Below are 18,435 nucleotides of genomic sequence, written 5' to 3'. Positions count from 1 at the left end.
CTGCCGCCGCTGAATTATTGAACAGCGGAACCGCGGGCAGCGCAAGACGCGCGGGGATGAGCGGGCGGGGCTCCGGCGGGGCGCGGTGCGGGCCCGGTGCAAGGTGCGGCGCTGCCCGGCAAGGCCGTGCCCGCAGGCGCGCCCCGAGGGCTCGCAGCGCCCCCTGCCCGGTCCGGGGCCGCCGGAGCCCCGCGCCCCGAGCTCTCTCCGCCCGCCACCGGCGGAACGAGCCCCGCGTTAAGGTGGAGCGGGGAAATCGCCGCCGGAAGGCTCGAGCGGACGGCCGACGGAGAAAAGCGGCGGACGGCTCCGGTGCCCCCCGCCCTACTCCCCCGCCCGTCCGCCGCTCTGCTCTCCGCTTTGCGAGTGCCGCCCGCCACGCCACCTTCCTCACCGGGCCCCCTTAAGAGCCGTGCCTTTTACGGTGGCGCCGGAGGGTCAAAACAAAAAAAAAAAAAAGAGAGAGAGAGAGAGAGAGAGAGAGAGAGAGAGAGAGGGGGCTGCGGGGGGGTGGGGAAAAAAATCGGCACCGGCGGACCCCGCCGCGCTGCCCCGGGCTGGGCTCCGAGCGGTGGGGACGGCCCCGGTGAGCGCTCGGTCGTCCCGGAGCGGTGCAGGGAGCGATGCCAGAGAAGCGGCGGACCGCGGCAGGGTAAGAGACACCGCTCGGCCCCGCGACTCCCACCCCCGTCCCGAAAAGCGGCTCCGCCACCGCGGCTGCAGCACTCGCGGCTGCACCCCCAGGCATGGCAGGGCAGAGCGGGGCACCGCCGCCGTGTCGCTGCCCCAGGCCGGGACAGAGCGAAGCCGCGAGAGCGGGTCTGGGCATCCCACGGGGCCCATCCTCTCCCGTCGTGAAGCAGCCCCGTAGCTGGGAGAAGTGCCGCTTTTCCTTTTGAAAAACCCGAGCTATCTCCCCTCCCTCCCCCCCTCCCTTTTTTTTTTTTTTAAATCTCACACCGCTGTGCCGTAGCACGCGCGGGGAAGTTCCCTTTTTCCCTGGGTATCGAATAATCGCAGAATGTTCCGTTCTTACCTTTGATGTCCAACTCCGAACTCCCGCGGATCAATGGCCACAAAGTTGGCGGAATTGGGAATTTGGGACTTCGACACTTCTGGAAAAAAAATGCCAACGGTTTAGCCAGGATCTCCCCGTCTGATTCGTTACTATTATTATATCTGATGATGTGGATAGATGGAAGGACTCAATCCAAGCCCATTAATGAGCGATTTTATAAACGCCGCCGTCGGAGGATCTCCATTCACACGGCGTCAGGGATCTCTCCCAGCAGCAGAGCCGTGCGGATCCCGGGACTTCAGCACAGCTCCGATCAGAGCACGCCGCCTCGTCAATCCATTAATGTTTTATAGCATGTAAATATTTCATAAAGTTTTTAGGAAAACTATCGATTCTAAATTATTAAACTAGTCAGAAGGGCGTTTGAATAATGCATACGATTAAATACACTTAAATATATATGTGGCAATCGCTTTATTTGCAACGAACCCTCTGCACCTTTACGCGGCCTTTGGTTTTTGCCCGCTTTGCTCGCAGGGCCCCGCAGTGCCGGCATGTCCGCGGTGTGTCCGTGCGGTTACACGCCGGGCGGCCCTGCGAAATGCTCCTTTAACTTTGCGGCCGGCAGCCGTAAGCGTTTGAAACCGCGGACGCGGAAGCGAAGGGTTTTGTTACTGAACGAACTGGCGAGGACCCGAACCGAGCGCTGTGTCCCGGCCAGCAGCCACCGTTTCGTTAAGGTTAATTCAGACCGATTTTAAATACGAGGTGTTTGCTTTCTTTGATAAGTTTTTCCCAATAATTTTTTTTTCTTTCTGTTTTAAATTACGAATGTTTTTTTTTTTTTTTTCCTCCTGCGTATGACTTTTACGTTGCCATTATTTTCCCCGAAAACAAAACAAAACAAAACAAAACAAAAGGGCAATTATTTCCCGTCATTTCTTCCTGTCCAACCCTGATTTCGTGTCATGGTTTCATGATTTTTGGTTATTGGTCCACTACATGATGATAAAACCATGACATCTCGCTGTAAGAAAAAATTGAGTTTTGATTACTAACTGTGACCTCTTTTTCTCTTTCAATGCGAACTGCAGCGCGGGAGCTTTCTGCCCTCCCGCACCACGCCGTGAGCAGTGTGAGCTCCCCGAGCCCCGCGCTCCCCGTTTCGAAGTTTCCGGACCAAAAAAAAAAAAAAAAAAAAATCTGCACAAAGCAAACGAACAGAACCACCACCTCGGCAAGGTTTGGTTTCCATCGGCCACCGCTCCAGAGGCGGCCGGCAGCGCTGCCGCCGGCCGGGCCGGGCCGGGCCCGGCTCACGCTCGCCCCGCGCGGCTCTACCGACGGTCGCCCGCGCTGCCCGCAGCGGGACCGCCGAACCCCCCATCTGCGAGCGCTTTTCTCCCCTCCCGGGGTCCCCCCGTCCTCACGGCGTCTTCCGTAGATCGCGGCGTTAGGGGACGCCGCAGACCTGACGGCGGCTCGGCGCAGTACCGTCGCGGCCGCCGCGCGCCTGGGCTCGGAGGGCCGGCCCGCGGGGCGCTACCTCTGAGCGCGGAGGACCCGGGCAGCGGCGGCCTGCGGGAGGCGGCGGGATGGCCCCGGGTAGTCTGGGCGGGGCCGGGCGGCCGCGGCCCCCGAGGGCTCCCGGCTCCCCTCTCGGCAGCCGGGACTTGAGCCCCGCGCCGTTTCTCGGGGCTGGGGCGTCCCGCCATCCCCGCTCGACTCGGCTCGGCGCCATCCCCTTCGCATAGCGCCATCGCGCGGGCGCCGACGCAGCGCCGCTCGCCCTCGGCTGCCTCCCGCCCGCGGCCCCTCGTCCCGGCCGGGCAGGACGAGCAGCACCTGCTGCGGGAGCGGCCGCCCCTCCTGGGCTGCGCCGGGCCCCGCTGCCTAGGGCCCGGTCGCTCCGCGCCGCTCCGCCCCGCCGCCGTCGAAGTTATCCCGCCGCGGCGGTGTGCGGGCCCCGAGCTCTCGCTCGACTCGCTCAGCTCCTCGGCGGCAGCCCCGCGCCGAGCCTCGCTACCGGGGCCGCGCCGCGGTTCCGCCACCGCCGGGCCGGGCCGTGAAGCCGAGGCGAAGGCTCGCTTGGACTCGGGACGGGTCCTTCGGCACCCCGCGGGGACAGCCCCGGCTCCGGCCCGGACCGCCGGCGGCAGCATCGCCGCTTCCCGTTCGCACGCCTCTGCTTTCCGAGCGCAGCGGCAGACCGCGAGCCCCGAGGCTTGGCCACGCGGTTCCCGACGCCGCTCCGTTCGCACTGCGGGTTCACGCCGTGCCCATCAGAAAAGAAAAACCGAACCAAAAGCGGCTTTAAGGCGCCCGAGCTGTAACTCCGTGATTTTGGAAGGGTGACGTCTCTGCAGACCGTGCCCTCGCTTTCTTCCTTCCCCTCGGAGACACTAACGCTGGTAACGCGGCTAAGGGGCCGCGTGTCCTTCGTCGAGGAATTCCCGCGTCAAGGAATTCTCCCGGCAGCCGCACAACGGGGCCCCTCCCGGCTCCAGCCTCTGTCCGCACCCGGTGGCGGCTCGCCCCTCACGCACGTGGCCGCACTCGGGCCTCTCCGCCGTATGCCCGCTCGGCAACTCCCTCACCCTCGCTGGCGTGCGTGGCTCTGCGGTTTTGTACGGATTTTCCAAAATAAATCTTTCTCTATTTTAAACCGTCGGGAGCGGGCGGCGCGGACCCGTGCCCTGCGGCTGTTCTCGGAAAGAGCGCTCCTGGCCAGAAACGAAGAGAGGACTCCGCTGCCTCCGTTGCGAGCGCGACGCTCTGCCCAGCCCCGGGAACGAACGAACGAACGAACGAACCGGAACCGTCCCGGCCCCGAACGCTACCGGCCCCCGCCTGCCGCCGAGTTGCGGGCGAGCGACGGCGGCCGCTTTCCAGTACGCCGCACTGAGAGCCTGCGCCCGCGGCACGCGTCGCTGTAATTGCGACGATTTGGGTCAATTAGCGACGTGTGAGCCCTTCTGCCCGGCCGGCTCCGGCTCGAGGGACCGGAACCGCCCCGTCGGGAACCGTCGCCTACGGAGCTCTCCCGAGTCCCGTCGCGTCCCTCACCGCGCTCTGCGTTCTCAATCCCGACTTCTACCCGTGCTAACAGTTCCGCTCCTCTCACCCGGCCCGCTCGCGTAAAACAAACGGCACGGAGCGCTCGGAGCCCGCACCTCCCTGCCCGCACCGCGAGGCACAAAGAGGTGCTGTGGGAGCCTTGCGGTGCCGCCGCCCCCAGAGCCTGTCGCTGCCGGGGCCCGGGCTGAAGGGCTGAAGGGCTGGGGCTGCGGCTTTATGGTTCTCTGTGCAAATAACGGAGGGCTGCGGGACTGCCCGAGGAAAGGGGGCAGCCACGGCGCGGGATTTCGAGTGAAGACAAACAACAGAGGTTTTATTGAACTGTAAAGGCTGGGAATATCGCCGAACACATCGAGGAAACGCACCCTAATACACAAGAGCAGCAAACGTCCCACGAGAGAGCAAATACCGCACAGGTGCGGCAACGTGAGGCAGTTCGGTGCCTCTCGGGTCACGCCGCGAAGCGGGCTTTTGTCCGTCCCCATCCCGTGTCCAAAGCCCCACAACGGCCCGGCGGGCAGCGCTCAAGCACTTGAGGTTTCGCGAGCCCCGTGCTGACAGCAACAGCGCTCTACAGAGCACTCGCATATGGGGTCCCGGGGGAGGAAAAGGCCAAACCCCGCCGCCTCGCCGCCTGCAAGCAGCCCGCGGTCTTTTCCCGCGACCTCAGGATATCGCCTTCCCTCGCGCGCAGATATTTGCGTGGAGCTCTCGGAGCCAGGGCTGGCACTCGTTCTGCGAAGGGGCACCGGCTGCGGGACCCGGCTGCCCGGTACCGCATCGCACCGCACCGCCCACAGCCCGCTCCTACCCGCTGGCCCCGCGCAGACAGCCTCGCTTCGGCTCCGGCAACCGACGGACGCCGTGCCCGCCTGTGACGGGCTGCTCCCGGCCGTGCCCCGAACCGGCCGGCCCGCGCTGCCCTGTCAAGGAGGGGAACGGGGGTACAGACACCGCACGGGCCCTTTTCCCCTCCCGGGGCTCGCGTGGGGACCGTGACGAATTTCGTGTTCGGAAAGGACTGTCGCCGTAAACCACGCGGCGAAACGAGCCCAGAAGCGACGCGTTCGCGGCGGGGATGGGGCTCCGCTCGCTGCCCCACGGCCGCCGCGCTTAGCCTCGCTGCCCCGCGGGAGGCGCGGAGACCTTCCCCGGTCAGCCTCCGAGCAGCCGCGGGCACCTCCGGCCCGGGCCCCTGCACAGTGCCCGTCGCCCCGACACCTCAGCTCTCCGTCAGCGCGGCGGGGATTTCACGTTCACAATTACCTGTAACAATTCGGAGCGGTTTGTACACGAGATACTTTGTCTCGCATCCATCCCTGCGCCCGGTACGTCTCAACCCAGAGACACCGTACTTCTATCGGCACCGTCGCGGCGGCTGCAAGGGGAGCGCTCCGCTCCCGGCCCTCCCCGGCCCGCGCGGGGAAAACGAACGCCGCGGCTCCGTCCCGCGCTCCGTTCCCTAAAGCGCGACAACAAAAACTTCATTGAAAACCCTACCGTTAAGGAGACATTGCGAATGAGTGACGGAACGGGAGGCGCCCGTTACCGGATCACCCTTCGGACAAAACAAAGCGGCTCACACACGGCTAGACGAGGTCCTCGATTCTCCGACATATTTGCAACAGCAGTTAGAAATAATAATAATAAAATAAAATCACGAGATTCGAGCCGGTCACTACTGACTATCTCAGATTTCACGGTCGCTCTCTAGTTTTTTGGTTTAACTCTCCCTTCCCTGCCCCTCGCATCATAAAAGCGAGCAGAGCAGCATAAAGTTACCTGTCTGCTTCTCTGAGCCTCCTTCGAGTACAGAAGGTAACAGTCACCTCACCTATTAGCTCGTGAAAGTAATAAAGAGGTGGTAACTCGGAGCTACTACATTTTGAGGATTGTGTCACATGCTGGAGCACAAATAAGGGTATTATAGCCCTAGCGATTACTGGATCCGTTCCTCTGTGCAACAACCTCAACCTGTGGCGCCGCCAGCTTTCTGTGGGCATTGACTTCGTCCCTTGGAGCAGCCCCGCACCTCTCGCCTCGCACCGCGCTCGGCGATCGGGCTCTGCCAGCGACCAGAACGGGCGCCCACCCAGCCCCGCGCTCGGTGGGGTGGTGGCGGGCGGTCCACTCTCCCCTCGCCCACCAGGGAGGGATTTGCCCAACTTCGGCCAAGCGTCTGCCAGCCCCGCTCTTTTTCTAAGGCGCTCCTTGGAAGGGCTGCCCAGAAGTGCGGCCACGCGTCGGTGGCTCCGGCGGCTTTGCAGGGGAGTGCCTCCCTGCGGCTCAGGGAGGGTGCGGAGCGCCCACCTCGAGGGGTTTGCTCAGAGCGGCCCGGTCCTCCCGCTCTGGCCCCGAGAGGGCCCCGTGCCAGGCCTCGCTGAGCCCGCAGCGGTGCGAAGGGCAGCGATGCCGCCACGGGCCGCGCACGGCTCCGCCGGAGAGACGCGATGTGCGTGAGAGGACGCGGAGCTGCCTAAGACACCGGGCGGGCGAGGAAGCCCTCGCCGCGGCAGCCGTGCTCCGGCTGTAGGGATGAGGAGGGACGGCTCTGCTCCTTCCAACCCGGGGAGAACGGAAGGTAGCAGAGGCCTCTGAGGTGCCTGCGGCCCGTAGTGCCGGAGGAGGGCGGGGCACAGGTGCCGCGGAGAAGGGACCCGGAGACGGCCCCCCGTCCGCAGGCACTGCCGCAGGACAGGGCACGGGCGGGAGCGAACCTTCCCAGCACCGTCCATGTCCATGTGGGGCAAAGACCGGGAGGCCCTCCCCGTCTCCGTACTGCCCGGTGCCCGTAAGGACGGCCGAGGAGAAACACCGAGCCAACGGCCCGTGCCAAATGCCCAGGCCTTCCCACTCTTCCATCCTGGCCCCCGACGACAGGACACCCCCCGGCCGCCTCCCTTCGCCCGCGCCGAGCGCTGCCGCCGGCTCGCAGCGAGGCGGAGGCGACGCGCGCTCGCCGCACATCCCGCCGGGCCCTCTTCCGCTCCCAGACCTGCCGCCCAGGAACCCCCGGCACACGTGCAGCGACCGCAGCTTCCCGCCGCCGGCCCTCCTGCCTGCCCCCACCCGAGCCCACCCCCGCCAGGACGGGACGCGCCGCGGTGCAGGGAGGCAGCCGGTGGCGAGGAAGAGAAACGAGGGCATCGCGTTCTCGGTTTCCACCTTGATTACAGGCCCTGCTTAATGGGCGTCGAGCAGGGGAGGCTGCCACCGGCCCGGCCTGGCGCGGGAATCTCGGCTCGGGAACGAAAAGCACAGAAGCCCGGGGTCTATTTTTTTTTCCTATACTTTTGATGAAGACAATTAAGCAACCCGCACAAAGCGGCGGCCCCTCCCTTTTAACCGTTTCCTCATTTCTGCCGCGACAGTTTACCATTGTGGCTAAAACGAGTTTCCCGATCCTTTCCCAGAAATGAGAAACAACAGCTAATAAAGTAGCAAAACGTGCGGTAGGCTGCTGGGAAACCAGGCATGGAAAGTGGCCGTGCGACTGCCAGGCTGCAGTTCTCTTTAGTTTATGACCTCGTTACCCCGATCCCGAGCCCAGGCTGCCGCCAAGCGTGTACCCCCGAGCTGGCAGCGCACCGATTCCCCTTGGGGGCAGCAGCGTCCCCGCAGTTCCCCCCCCGGCCCCCGCTCCCCGTCCCATTTTGCATAGGGGCGGATTGCCCAGCAAGGCAACGCGCTGAGGTCCGGGCTGTGCCTTCCCAGGGCCGCTTGCCGCAATACAATGGAACGCGGCGAGTCTTTTCGGTGATATGCGTTGCAACCAAGAAAAGCCATGGGAGCGCCCAAGAATTAACGCTTTTCATTTTGAGATTTCTACAAATGTCTGCAAATAGTGCCTACGAGTGATTTTACTGCGTTCCAGTTTCCTATACATGAAGTAATGCACAGCTGCAATCTAGTCCCTTCTCCCTCCAAAAGCTTTCAGCAGCCAGTTAAGCCACGTGTAGAAGAGAACTGGGAGACCCGAGGTGTGTGCCATCAGTAACTCCCAGAGGGAGATGGGGAGAGGAGAGCACTCTGCCAGTCCTCCCTGGTGTGACCCGCCTGAAGACAAAGCCAGCTTAGCAGACTGTAGAGGATCACGGAGCAAAGCCTACATCAACGCTCCACCTGCAGGAAAGAAACTCACAGCTCAGCCAGCCACCAGACGGAACATACGCAGCTCTACCTGCTGTGCACAGACACGAGATAGAGGAGCTGGTTATTCGTAACAACTACCAGAGAATATTCTTTAAGGTAAACGTGGATACAATATTATGCAGAGTCTGATCTCAGCGCTGCCCACTTGTATCCTCACTGATTCATTTCCCAATATGAGTTTAATTGCGTGATTTGTTATTTTTATTTTCCTGCCTTAAACAACAGCTAATGAAGACATTACCAAGCAGTTTGCTCCCTTTCCTTTCTGTAGCTCTTGCTCGGTGTGAGTGCAAGCGGGCACTGTGAACAATTTGTCTTTGAGTCAAGGTCATGATCCTGTGGCAGCCTGAACACAGCGCTGCCTTGGAAGCCAAGGGCATCCTAGCACAGGGACAGCTAAGGGATCGTGCCACTTGTCTGTAACAATCTGGAATGGTTTTGAATGGGAAACCATTCTAAGAGCTGACCGTATTATCCTGATACAGCCTTTCTCCTGCTTAAAAAACCCCATATTTGTACCGCTCTTTCTATATGCTCATGAAATCTCTCATTCAGAGGTAGTGCTCACATTTCCTAGAAGTCCTTGGGTAATGGCTGCTTTGAGATGCAGTTTCTATTGTACTCACTATTGCTCCTAGAAAAGTGAAGTTATTGGAAGATACATTTGGTTTTACTTACTGCTTTGTAAAAGGTTTTGTGCTTTGTTTTTTAAACAATTAAAAATAGCTCGCCCTTTAAGAAGTTGTCTTTTTCAAAGCACAAGAATGAGCACAAGCAGGGGAAACAACCTTTGAAGGAAAAATGACTTTGGACAAGTTTGCAATTTCAAATGTAGCCTTTGTTTATACTTGACTGACAAAATGCCTCTCAAACATTCTTTGCAAGGTGATTACATTAGGCAGGGACTATTTTAGCAATTCCACATCTCCCAGCACTGTTGTGTACAGAGATCTGTCCACCCACTTCTCTCACTACAGTCGCAGCTCCTTGAGCCTTTACTTGGCTATCTTTCATCACTTCTACAGTCATGCAAACTTCTCCTGCAAAAAAAGTCAACTTTTTTTCTGCATCAACAAGTCTTTTTCAGAACTTCTGGTGGGCTGCAGAATCGCTTTTGGTTTGCTGATAACCTTTTGGAAGGTTTGTTGTAGCATTTTGCTTAGAGCTACATGTTTTCCTGGTTTAACACAATTTTCAAGACAATAAAAAATAATTCCTTTTTCAAACCACCATAAAAAGTTGAACATTTGAATGTTTCACCTCTTATGGGGGAAAATAATTTGCACTCTAAAACCTTTCTGAATTAAATATCATTCCTTCTCCATTCTACTTTTCCTGTCATTTATTTTTCCTGACAAAGACCCCACAGCCCCTCCTGCAAAGGCAGTGCGCAGATACTTCAAAGTGGCACATTCCATTTTTCCTATCACCAACTCAGGTGTCAAAAGCCTCAATAGCCGCTCGTGTTCTGGGCTGCCAGGAGAGCTCTCACTGCCTTTGTTTTCCTCATAGTCTGGTCAGCAGCACATTTGGCTGTTCCTGCTACATTTGTTCACCTCTACTGCAATCAAATTTTTTGACACAGTTGGGAGGTTTTTAAAATCTCTGTTTTTAATATTTAAAAAAATGCACCCATCAAGGCACATTTTGTGCCAGGTAACACTTGAGGTTCACCAGTAGTAAATATGTAGCAGTTCTAAGAATGTTCCTGGGCTCCAGGGCGTAAAGGCCTGCACCACCAAGGGCTTAGATCGGTTCTTGACGTGGTATTGGCCTAAGCCAACTGGTGCTCCTCGGAGCAGCCCTTGGGCATGTCTCAAGAGTTAGCCTGGGACTCACTTCAACCTCTAAAAGCAATTCATGTGAGGCTACCTTGTTTGGTATGGGACATGCTGCAACAAAATAGATGGCTGCAGGCAAGTTAGCCTCAGTAACATCACCCTTCAGACAGACCAGTACAAGGTGTCGCTTCTGTCAGCTCTGTGTAAGCTGGAGCAGCATGAGTTGAACATCAGCTTAGGCTGTTGAACTCCAGGTTCCTGCACACTGCTACAAAAATGTACAGTACAGTGTAAGAGAAATAAGTCATCTGAATGTGGAGAAAAACAGCCATTCGATGTTGCTGTGACATGCCTCTGTTCAGCTGTACAGAAGCAAATGAAATCAGAATGTTGTTCTGTGTTGTGCTCTCAATATTTAATTCTCCACGTCATTATGACATCTGTCCCTTCCTGTAAACAGTGGCGTGGCAATCTACAGTGTAACCTTTCAGTGACAACATATCCCCCAACAAATCGACTTCTTCAGCGGTTTGGGGCTGGGTTAGAACACAGGCAGAGCTCACAAACTTCTCTTTTCCAAACAGAAAAGAGAAAGGTCTCCTTGGTCATCAATTCTTAGTCATTGCTCTCACCATTCAAACAATCATGGCAACCAAATAATCAGATGATTTGTATAAACAGATCCATTCTAAGATTAGCTCACTTAGGAGAAAAAAAATCACAAACAAGCAAAAAATTATTATTTCCCCTGAATACCATTCTAATTCTCATTCTTCTAGGAGTGAATTCCTTATCTAATTCAAAACAACATTTTTTTTTTTATTTTTATTTTTGTTAACTACAGCATCAGGATTTCTAAATTCTAAATCTAAAGTACTTAGTCACAGCCTCTCCAATTGTAGAGAAGACCACAGTTCCATCAAAATACATTGAATAATACCTAGGATTTCGAGCAACATGTTTCACTACCGCTTCCCCAGTGAGTATAAGCAAAGATAAGCTCCTCATGAAGTTAGATCAGTTACAACTCTGAGCAGAACTTTGTTTAAAAAACCAATCAAACGAACAAAATTCCCAAACCGTAACTATTGTAATTATTAAGTTTTCAGATTTGGAAATACACTCATTACCTGCTTTTGACCCTTTTGCTTTTTCAGGCAGATCAGAGAGAAGGCAGGCTTTTGTCTGTGCCTTGCCTTCTTTATGTTTTTAGTGGTGAAACCTAGAACCTAGATAGCACTTGAATGGAGAATAGAAAGGTAAATAAAGCTTCAGTGGAAGGGGAAGTGCACAGCTGACTCCGCAGTGAAGCACAGCAGATCAGAAACAAAGTTTTACGTAGTGTCTGAGCAGCAATACAGGCACAGCTTCCTGATGGCGCTGCCAGCGTCCCAGAGCAAAGGCTGGCATGAGAGACAGACAGTGTGTCTTTTCAAGGTGGAGTGCAAGTGCTGGAGGAACTTTGCTAAGGGTTATCATCACATTCAGTGAACCTAAATTAGTAACTGACAGCCTAGATTTTTTTGTTTTGCTGTCTGATAGAAAGTTTCCAGAAGTTGCTCAGGGAAGAGGAGGGTGGTAATAGGAGGTGTAACAGATTAAAATTCAGATACTTAAAGCGTGCAGATTTTCAGTACAGGAAAAGGATTTGCTAAGGACTAGGAGCAGTACAGAAAACATTTTCTTCCAAGGCTATAAAAGCAGATAAAATACATTTGGCACATACAAATCTGAAGCTGTTCCTCCACTGTCCAGAACAAAGCCACTAAGGATAGCCAACTTGCACCAGCTGAAATCCAGCTCTAAGTCATCAAGAATGACCCAGACTCTGCAATGACACAAAGCGCTGCATCTACCCTGCACAAGAGCCAGAGTAATCTGGGAAAAGCTTTGCCGGATGTGGGTTTAGGCTTAGTAGAGTTGAAGCTACATAACAAATAACAGAAACTGTCCTCTGGGATGCAGTATTGCCATCTTACAACTTCCTCATGAGCAGTTACTTCTAATAATGCCTGATGGAGCTCCTGTCTGACAGTAAGCACACAGCCTGGCCACTGAGAGGCTCGGGCTGCGCTTTTGGCTTTGCTCCAGTTCTGTCTATAGAGAGATCTCCTAGGTGGAGTTTTCAGAAATGATATTGACACAGAAGCACGAGTCTGATTCATCTTCTACCGGATTCAGTCTTTGAAGTCACCAAAGCACAAGCGAGAAGTTCTCCTGCACAAGTCACCTCCTATTTCCTACGTCTGGAAAAGGAAACCAATCTGACGCATTAGGCAATCTTAAATCGTTAAAGGTAAGCCTGCTGACAGTTGCAAAGGGCTTTTTGGTTGTTTGTTTTTAAAATGTTGAACGTGCCAAGTGTGGCTCTTGCTATTTTCCCAAGCAAGGGGGAGCCAAGTGCCTGCAGAACTATGGCATTGCTGTTCCACATGAAGGCAGGCTCAAAAAGACAGCAAGGACTCTGTCCCGCTGCTCTCCAGCTTCTCACCCTCTGCATGCACTGAGCTTCACTTTGTGCGAGGCGGAAGCAAGATGAGGAGCTGAACGACTGCCCAAGGCTATGCAGCTGGTCACTGGCAGGTTCCCCAGTCATTCCTGATTCCTCGTGCTGAGCATTCTTCCAGACCAGGCTGCGTCCCAAACTGGGAAAACATTTCCAAAATGCAAAGCAGAATCCAGATTCTCAGATTTTCATTTGGTTTTGGATGATCTACAAACTTTCCATATTTAGAATCAATTTGAACTGTCTGTTGGGACACAAATGTTTGGATTACACATTTTGTCAGTCTCTTTTAATAGTAACATCTAGACATTCCCTAGGAAAAATAGTGTATGCTTATTATCTTTTCTTTCACACGTTTTAAGTATTTTAAAACTTCATTTGGCTCATCACCTGGTCTGGATCAATAGCCAACCCAGCGTAGGAAAGAAGCTAAAGAGATGGGGCTGAATTTTACATATATAAAAATCAGTGTCAAAATTCCCACTTCTGCACTTACATCCAGAGCAGGTTTCTGTACCGTTGCACAAACAACAAAGCTAAAATGTGCTAACTTGTTGATATTCAATCACCATTTTAAGGACCAATAAGCTTGAATTTTAAGTTTCTCCGCAATAAATACCACTAACATTCTTTCCCTTTTGCTGTAGAGAGCGCTCAAACATTGAATACGGCTCCAGATGATTCCCTTCTTATCTATCCTGTTTTTGAAGAACTCTGAGACTTGTGTAGCGTGACAAATTAAAACAATCTTGTTAAAGTCAACTAGAATTTGGAATAGTACCTAAAAACAAACAACAACAACAAAAAAAAAATAGAAGTTTTGCCCCATCTTTCCACCTTCCATTGTTCTTTGGGTTGCTCCACCAGGCCTCCTTAGCTCAGACTACACTTTTATTCTATCTCCGAAAACTACCTTTGCTGATACTAAATCAAAGGAGCTAATACACTCTCATCAGCAAAATCCAGCCCCTTATGCACTTGAAAAATTCCTCGCTAGTACCAAGTTGTAAGAGGAGACGGTAGGCAAACTTTGCCAGGTAGCATACCTGCTGATGTGTTCCTTCATAGGCCACAGGCTCGACGAACACTGCTCAAAGACTATCAATGCAACAAAAATGATAATCATAGAAACTTAGAATCATAGAACATCCCAAGTTGGAAGCAATATGTCAACAAATAGGGAGCCATAACCAGTGAAGAAACTTTCAACTTGTTTCATCGTATCTACAGAAAGATGGAAAAAGTTCAGCCGCAAATAAACTCAGAAAGCCTGGAACAGCATAGGAGCCAAGGCTAGGATCACGTGAATGACTTCATCGTGAGAGTAAGACTTACAAAGGGTGACTCTTTAACAGACACACAGAGTTTTATGTCCCTGTGGTAATCAGTATGGTACTAAATGAAAGCACTCACCTGCAGCTCAGGCTGAGCTGCTATACTGAGGAACCTGCCTTGAAGAAACCATCAGTTTTCATTTTTGTGCCACTGGCCAAGCTATAAGTCTTGGACAACTCACCAGCACTTGCTAGTCTCTGTCTGACATTCACCTTCAGGTGAATGCTCTTGGTTTTGGTGAATTATTCTTTTGCTGATCCTGCTGCTTTAGGGTTTAGAGACATTAGTTATCCAAAATGATTTTCAGGATCTTGGACTTTCTCATTTGAAAGTGCATTAGGAATACATATTATTTAAAAAAAGGCAGCTGCATTTTATATGGGCTACTTGTGATTAAAAAACGTGCTCTAGTTCATTGTACTGTTTCTATAGGCTGGCATCCTTGTAAGAAATTTATTTCTCATAACTGGTTTGGTTTTATGTTATCTGTATATTTTAACAACATCCACTAAAGTAGCCTCATGTGAAACACAGAAATCTACTAATCTCAAGAAAATAAAACTGTAAGTGCATTTAATTTCTAATTTCATATGAATCACTTGTCATATTTACATCTCATCTCCTTTCATTCTCAGTGTGTCTTTAGCAAATATTTGGATGCTAGTGGAGAAGTTTTACAATGGTCAGCCAAGAGAATTAAGAAGCCATCAAAAAGTAATTAGTAACATTCAGCAGATGAGCTTGCTTCAAAGCGCTGTTCTGACAAGCAGCAGTACAAGGAACTTGGAAAAGCACCATGAGCCAAAATTCACATAGAGGATCTACTACTTTGCATGGATTTTCTATATACTATATATGTGAAATTGTAAGTAAATAGGCTGAATCTATCAGTCATTGAAATAATTTATTGAAAAGAGAAGATACTAAGCTGCAGAGTGAAGGTCAGAAGCCATCAAATTCCCATACCTTTCCTGCTGGAGATAGAGGCTAAGGGAAAATCTAAGAGACCTTTGCACTACCAGTATTTTTGCACAACACCGCTTCCCAAACAGTAGATAAAGCATCTGGGGACAAGGATCCTTCCATTCTAGACATAAATGTTTCCAAACAACACTTCTCATTCTGATATATATATATTTTCAGTTAAAACATAAACAAATTAAAAGCAAGTGATTAAAAACCAAGATCAATGGTTTCAAGAGGAAGAAAACAAATAACCAGACCTACCCTTCGGCAATTGAATATAGTAACTTAACTTTGTCCAAAAATGTACTCTATTTATTAATTCACTACTGCAAAATTCTTTTTTTCAGTCTAATCTGAACAATTACTTATTCTGGATGGACTGTTTGCTTCTCACTTACAAAATATATTGCTTCCAAGAAGAAGCATGGGATAGCCAGAGCTGAGCTTAAACACAGACCTCGAGTGGATGGGCAGCAGTGTAAGCAGAGCCCCAAGTGAGGCTGTCGAGGCCACAAGGGGCTGTTGGTACACTCAGCCCTTGCTAATTATTCATCCAGCTTTCAATTATGGGGGGGAAATAAGCCAAATTAGAGATGAAGCTGTGGGACGCCTTAGGCCAGGTGAGATGCAGGGTACATGTTCATATCCATATTTTTGGGGGATTGAAAGGCACCATACTATGTCCCTTTGGTCACAGTGTTAACAACTTTAAGCAGAATTATTTTCTCTGTACACTGGAGCTTCGTCCTGCTAGGCAGAATTCGTAAATGTTAGGGAGACTGAGACAGAAGTTGGTCAGTGGGGCCTGTTACCCAATATAATACAAAAAAAAGAAGGAGAAGAAACCCTGAACTGAACACACTGAACACACGCAAGAATTGCTGTCAGTGGAGCCGGGAACTTGCCTCAGGCAAAAGCAAAACTGCAGAGGTTACAATATATGCTCTTCCACTCCAGCTCCCAGTAACAAGACCTGAATGGCAGATGTATTATAATTTATTGATAGGCAGGCTTGCACAAACCTTATAATTTCAAATGATAGTTGAGTGCTCTCCTAGTTGATAAGGCATATATTTGAGGAGCTTTCTCAAACTTATTTTTTCCCTGAGTTAGATATGATGTCTAAGTATGAACTTTGAACAGTAAGACTCTTCTCTTCAGACATACTGAACACATACTCGCTTCAGCTGGCAAAATCTGGCTACTGTTACAAAGCAAACTTCAACTGAACTTGTATGAATGATTTTTTGTTTTAATCCAAAAGATGTGATTATTGATTTCTTTATAAGGAAAAACATCTACTTCTGAAAAAAGGTGAGCAAAAGAGTACAAGAGGAATCTGTTCTGTAACAAGAGACAGGGTTACCTAAGGACTGTAGGATAACTGAAAGAAAAATCAAATATTTCAGCAGGATCCAATGTAATTCACTGCTGAAACCACCTGTAAAACATCATTCTATATTTCTGCTTGCACATTTTGTTTGCTAGCACCTGGCAACAGTTTTACCATGGGGAAGATAAGCTTTTGTTCTCACTAAGCCCCAGTCAGCCTAGAACGTGTCTCCGAATCACACAGTGTCATCAGAGTTCCACAGCTATGCCTTGCTCTCTCCCATCCAGGAATTTGGGCTGATGTTTGTTCATCCCAGAACAGCTGGCCATTTGATAACTGTAATGCTACCTCTTGCTGCCTTTGAAGGAACATGATGAAACCTGGCAGTTGGCTCTCGTGCTTTTATATTTTGAGGAAAACAAAAGCCAGGTCTTACAAATGCATTGAGAAAAAAGTATTCCTCTGTTGCAAACAGGAATTAGGGGAACTAAGTCAACTAACAGCTTTAAAGGGTAGAAGAATCCCAGCAGAAGAAATCAAGCACAAGAGACAGGTGACTGGGATGGCTGGGCAGGACCTGCAGCTTAAACTGAGGGAAAAGAGAAATGTACAGGAAGTGGAAGCAGGGTTGTGTAGCCTGGAAGAATATAAGGATGTCTGCCTGCATAGAGATATGATCAGGAAAGCCAAGGCACAGATGGAGCTGAACTTGGCGAGGGATGTGAAAAATAACAAGGGGTTCTACAGGTACATACACAGGAGGAGACAGATCAAGGAGAGCGTTCCCCTGCTGATCAATGAGGATGAAGAAGTGGCTTCCTCAGACAGAAAACGCTGAGGTGCTCAGTAAGTGCTTTGCCTCAGTCTTCACTGGTTTTCAGGCTCCCCATGTCTGCCAGGACCCTAAAGCTCCAGGTGAGGGTGAGATGAGTGGATTCCATCCCACTGCAAAGTGGAACATGTCCGAGATCTCCTTATGAAACTGAATGTATTTAAGTCCATGGGGCCAGATGATATCTACCCCAGGGTGATGAGGTGAGAGAGGTGGCAGATGTGGTTGCCAAGGTACTCTCCATTATTTCTCATCAATTACAGGCCGGTGAGCCTCATCTCTGTGCCTGGGAAGATCATGGAGCAGATCCTGCTAGAAGCTTTGTTAAGGCACATACAAGACAAAGAGGTGATTCAAGACAGCCAGCATGGCTTCACCAAGGGCAGATTTTGCCTGACCAATCTGGTGGCCTTCTATGATGGAGTGACAGCTTTGGTGGACCGGGGAAAGGCGCCAGATGTCATCTACCTGGACTTCTGCAAAGCCTTTGACATCATCCCTCACCACATCCTTCTCTCTGTATTGGAGAGGTGTGGATTTGAAAGATGGACTGTTTGATGGATTAAGAACTGCTTGACTGGTCACAGCCAAACCATGGAACCAACGGTTCCATGCCTGGGTGGAGGCTGGTCACAAGGGGTGTCCCCCAAGGGTCGATCTTGGGACTGGTGCTCTTCAACATCTTTATCAATGACACAGAAAATGGCACTAAGCGCACCCTCAGCCAGTTTGCAGATGACACCAAAATGGGTGGTGCAGTCAATACATTGGAAGGAAAGGAAGCCATCCAGAGGGATCTGGACAGGCTGGAGAAGTGGGCCCGTGAAATCCTAATGAGGTTCAATAAGGCCAAGTGCAGGGTGCTGCACTTGGGCTGGGGCAATCCCAAGTGTTTATACAGGCTGAGGGAAGAACTCCTTGAGAGCAGCCCTGCTGAGAAGGTCTTGGGGGTCCCGGTGGACGAGAAGCTGGACATGAGCCAGCAGTGTGCGCTTGCAGCCCGGAAGGCCAACTGTGTTCTGAGCTGCATTAAAAAAGGGGTGGCCAGCAGGGAGAGGGAAGTGATCGTCCCCCTTTACTCAGCTCTTGTAAGGCCCCATCTACAGCACTGCACCCAGGATGGGGTCCCCAGTACAGGAAGGACATGGAGTTCCTGAAGCTGGTCCAGAGGGCTGGAGCATCTCTCCTACGAGGAAAGGTTGAAGGAACTGAGCTTGTTTAGCTTGGAGAAAAGAAACTCTGGGGAGACCTCACTGTGGCCTTCCAGTACTTGAAGGGAACATATAAACAGGAAGGGGAATGACTGTTTACATGGGTGGATAGTGATAGGACCAGGGGGAATGGTTTTAAACCAAGACACAAGGGAGACTTAGCTTAGATATTAGGAGGAAGTTTTTCACCTAGAGGGTGGTGATCCACTGGAACAGGTTGCCC

The 18,435-nt window shown here is 51.9% G+C and overlaps 1 protein-coding gene and 1 long non-coding RNA gene across 4 annotated transcripts in view; one reads left to right on the top strand and one right to left on the bottom strand.

Annotated features, from left to right (window-relative positions):
• Window positions 1-5,996, bottom strand: part of SATB2 (SATB homeobox 2) — a 132,042-nt gene extending 126,046 nt beyond the window's left edge. Inside the window, exons 1-2 of one of the 3 annotated variants that reach the window (XM_052676391.1) lie at window positions 5,879-5,996; window positions 1,037-1,115 (exon numbers count right to left, since the gene is read on the bottom strand). The gene's annotated coding sequence lies outside the window, so the exon portion shown is untranslated. Of the gene's footprint in view, window positions 1-1,036; window positions 1,854-5,878 lie in introns of those variants that run through there. The other 2 variants (XM_052676393.1, XM_052676392.1) reach the window with 2 other exon arrangements.
• On the top strand, window positions 258-1,477 carry LOC128077326 (uncharacterized). The gene is made up of 2 exons (XR_008204924.1): window positions 258-652; window positions 974-1,477. It is a non-coding gene; the product is annotated as an uncharacterized LOC128077326 (long non-coding RNA).
• Window positions 5,997-18,435: the final 12,439 nt, after the last annotated feature.

This window comes from Tympanuchus pallidicinctus, unplaced genomic scaffold, assembly GCF_026119805.1.
Source record: "Tympanuchus pallidicinctus isolate F22 unplaced genomic scaffold, pur_lepc_1.0 scaffold15, whole genome shotgun sequence".
NCBI lineage: Eukaryota > Metazoa > Chordata > Aves > Galliformes > Phasianidae > Tympanuchus > Tympanuchus pallidicinctus.
The sequence above is the reverse complement of the archived record's forward strand: the minus strand, read 5'-3'. Positions and strand labels throughout refer to the sequence as shown.